Raw genomic sequence first — 4,296 nt, 5'->3', positions numbered from 1 at the left:
TCATGTTCACCGGCAAGAAATGGGCCGACTTGGTTAATCGATCGACGATCACCCAAACAGCATCGTGCCCTCTTTGCATTCGCGGCAAACCTGAAACGAAGTCCATTGTGATGTTTTCCCATTTCCACTAGGGTATCTCCAAGGGTTGTAACAGGCCCGATGGTTTTTGATGCTCTGCCTTAACTTGTTGGCAAACGAGACATTTCTGCACGTACAAAGCAATTTCCTTCTTCATATTGTCCCACCAATAAGTTCCTTTCAGGTCCTGATACATGTGACGACCCCACCTCCCCCTGAGGCGTACCAAAGGGTTTGGCGGACCGCCTGCCCAGCTCTCGCCAGGACTCACTCACTCAAATCACGTACACACATCCATAGACCATAAATAACATCCACAATTCAAGCTTATAATTTACATTGATAGAGATCAGGGTACAAAATCTCGATATACTTAAACTAGTTCAAAACATATACAATCCAAATACAAAATGTTCCATTCGAGGAATAGCGCGAGTACAAGTCAAAAGTTAAAAGTCAAACAACTAGACTACGCTAGTCTTTACATATCTCACGCCTCGCTCGTACCCCTGTAAGGAAAACAAATAACGTGGTATGAGCTAAAAGCCCAGTGAGGTTCCAAATAGCAAATTGACCATTATTTATAAGTACAAGTTTTCGATATAGCAAAATAAGGAGCATGAAGAGTTCATAAATGTGAGCAATAACACGTCAAGTAGAAATCTCAAAATGAGCGAGTGTAAAAGTTTTTCAAAATCAACAATAATCCAATAAGCAATAATCAATCCAAAGCATAAGGATACGGATGGCCCTCAGGAGCCAACTTCCATTCATCATCAGGAGCTTGATCACGTAGTAGTTGACACTCCGTCAACTTTCAAGTAAAGGAACCAATCCAGTAGAGCACCACTTACACGACTCTCCGTCCACCATTCACACCCCCTACTGGGCCCAAAATCCTCAATAAACATGGGTGGTAATACTCGAGTATACCGATTAGCCGAGGAGGTATCACTCCACTCGACAAAATAAGAGACCCAGGGTTCGTTACCCAATCGACCAAGCCTTTGCCGGCTCGACTAGAGTAACTCGCCACAGGGTTTCTGGAATTCCAGGAAGTGCGCACATCAAGTATATCAAGTCAATTGCAATCAATAAACAAGTATATCACGTAAGGGCAAGTGCGATAAAGTACACTCTTGCCCTGTCAATTCACGTATATAACAAGTACTCATATTGGTCACGTATCCAGTTCAAGTATCTAGTGCAATTCAGTATTTGAAAGCACTCACCACAAGATATAGTGCCTTTACTGGTCACTTTCAGGTTATACTCCGAGTTCGGAGTCCAAATCTGCGATAAAACTCAATTTGAGAACTTTGAAACATGACTAGAGTTCGAAACTTAGACGTTTCGTTCAATAAGAATCAAGAAATTGAAATTCACTTGGACAGTAGTCGTGAAACACTTGCTCGCCTTTTTAAACAGTAAAACTTTGTAATATTTATACTTGAAATTGTCTTGCGAGTTGAAAGTACAAGGAAAACATACTTCGAGCAATCATTATTTCATTTCTCAAGGGTACAAGTTCGTCCAAGTCCTAACGTATAACACTCAAGAAACATGGTGGCCAAGGTTCTCGCTAGTTCAAGTAATAAGTACTTAACCTTCACTCAAGTCGCTAATATAGTTTTCTAGTCCTCGAGTAAAAATTCGGGCAGCATGCCCTTTGTGTTTACCTAATTTTCCAGCCTTTTAGGCTTCATTGTTTTTCTCAAACACAACCCAACATTATACATATCATCAATTCATGTCAAGAGCCGTTCCATAGGCTCACAATATCATAATAACAAGAATCGTATTAAGTACAAGTGCAGAAATTCAATTTAGTTCAAAACAGATTTGACGTACAAATGCGGAAATAACATATCCGAGGTTACGCTTATCGGATTAAAACGAAACCTACGCCGTTTCGAAGCTAAGACACAGAGCTACAACATTCATGAAGGTCACTTAGTCCAGTTCCTAATGTAACTCAGTCAAATTCTCGAATTACTAAACCAGAAACCAATTCGTCGGCTGTTTAAACGCAGAACACTGTAATGGTCATAACTCAGTGTACAACAGTCCAATTCAGGTGTTCTTTGAGGCATTTTAAAGCTACTTCAGAACACTACAACTTTCATGTTTTGTCCCAGAGGTAAATCAGTACGACTCCCAGTCAAAAAATGTGATAAACTGGACTTAACTGATGAAACGGACTGCTGGGAAATATTTAAAACAGTAAGGGTATTTTGGACTTTTCACATCCTACGTTGCTCTGATTGAGTTGAAATTTTGTAGGCACCTATAAAATGTCATTCTCTACAACTTTTATTCTTTGACCTAAGGCCAAATCAGCCTCTAACACACAGATACAAATTCGGACAGAATGTAAGCAAGAATTTCCAGAAATCTGAAATCTTTAGTTTTTAGTGGAACTTTCCTAAATTTCTTGGTCTAATCACTACCACAACACCTTATGAAACCTCAATTGCAACATATAAGCATCTTACAACAATTTGGACAGAATTTCCATAAGCCCTAGTTCATCAAATAAATTGGGGAAAAACCTCTAAAACATGCTAATCATCCATGATTCCACCACTATAATCAACTACTAAACTTAATTTAACAAAATTGAAAGCAAAACTTAGAGAGATAAGCTCTCTTACCTTGAATAGAGGACACAAAGAGTAGCCCAAGCTTTCTCTTTCCAAAATTTCACCACAAATCACTAACTAAACACTCAAAGGTGAGTTTAATCGGTTTATTTCCTTAGTTTTCTCACTTTGTAGCTAGAAATCAAGAAGAAATGAAGAAGTTTTTCTCTTGGTCTTTCCCTCTCTCTCTTATTTCGGTTATGGAGCAGAAAAATGAAGGAAATGGAGCTTAACTTGTCTTATAAGGAAGTAAGAAGATTAAGGCTAATTGTGTCCACAATTTTTGGCCAACACTTGGACTAATCTTGTCCACAAATTTTTCTCTTTCTTCCCTTACATTTCTAGCCTTATAATTTCGGTCAAACCAGCTGCAAATTAGGAAGATATTTTGTGCAAAAGTCAATAAGCTTGTTTGGTAAGAAAAATGGTGATCAAGCGGTGCGTTCAATCGGTAGTGCGCGGGACCCGCCGGTTCGCGCCGTTTTTCTTAAAAACTCACGTACTAGGTTTTTTTTTTTCTTCCCATTCACTATCCTTATATCATTGCTACTACTCACACATTATTTTTCACTTAAAAGTCACTTTTAATCCCCAAATTGATCCCTGGCCAGTACCGAAAATTTATCCGGCGGAAATCGCGAAAACCCTAATTTTGCTCAAATCTTGAAACCGAAGTGTAAAACCCTATTTTCCAGGTTCATCTGCACTTATTGTTGAACAATTGGGTAGTAGGGCTTTAATAAATAATAATTTTCAAATAAAAGGAAATTTTTAAGAAAACGTGAGGAATTTTCCAATTCCAATGATTAAATTTAGGGTTTCAATCAAAATGTGAGAGATTTAAGAGAACCGGTTAGTCACAAGTAAACTAGGGTTTTTGACTAAAATATTAGGGTTTCTAGTCTTTTAAAACAAAATAAGGTTTTAATCAAACCCGAAGAAATATACTTTAATATTTTCTTCACAAACAACCTCCTAATATTCGGGATGTTACAATACATCTTGCTGCTGCCCGGATGGATGGTATACTTGGACCGATGGGCTTCCTCTAAGATCTCCGTTTTCAATGATTCATCCTTCGGTACCACTATTCGGTTCCGGAATTTTAAGATACCCTCGGAACTAAAATTAAAATCAGTTGTTTCCCATTTTTTTCACCTTCTCTCCCTACTTCTGCACCATCAAATCCTCTTTTTGTGCTTCTTTAACGCGTTCCAGTAGAGTGGAGGTCATTTTAACATTGCCAAAACTCACCTTATGACTCCCAAGGTAGGGTTTCCACTCACAAATCCCACTCTTTGATCATCAACCCTGCTATTTGAACCTTACGACTCAAGGCATCGGCTACCACGTTTGCCTTCCCCGGATGGTAGTTGATTGTACAGTCGTAATCTTCCAGAAATTCCATCCACCGTCGTTGCCTCATGTTCAATTCCTTCTATGAGAAGAGGTACCTAAGACTCTTGTGGTCCGAGTAAACCCCAAAGGTCACCCCATATAGGTAGTGCCTTCACTTTTTTCAGCGCGAAAACAACGGCGGCTAGTTCTAGATTGTGGGTTGGGTAATTCTGCTCGT

General features: G+C 39.1%; 1 long non-coding RNA gene across 1 annotated transcript; it reads right to left on the bottom strand.

Annotated features, from left to right (window-relative positions):
- Window positions 1-398: 398 nt before the first annotated feature.
- On the bottom strand, window positions 399-2,992 carry LOC140007463 (uncharacterized). Its single transcript, XR_011814774.1, has 3 exons — window positions 2,733-2,992; window positions 1,311-1,371; window positions 399-587 (listed from the first exon to the last, which is right to left on the bottom strand). It is a non-coding gene; the product is annotated as an uncharacterized lncRNA (long non-coding RNA).
- Between the last annotated feature and the right edge of the window lie 1,304 nt (window positions 2,993-4,296).

The sequence above is a fragment of the Coffea arabica genome, chromosome 5c (assembly GCF_036785885.1).
Source record: "Coffea arabica cultivar ET-39 chromosome 5c, Coffea Arabica ET-39 HiFi, whole genome shotgun sequence".
Classification (NCBI taxonomy): Eukaryota; Viridiplantae; Streptophyta; class Magnoliopsida; order Gentianales; family Rubiaceae; genus Coffea; species Coffea arabica.
Note: the sequence above shows the minus strand (reverse complement) of the source record. Positions and strands in the feature narration are given on the sequence as shown.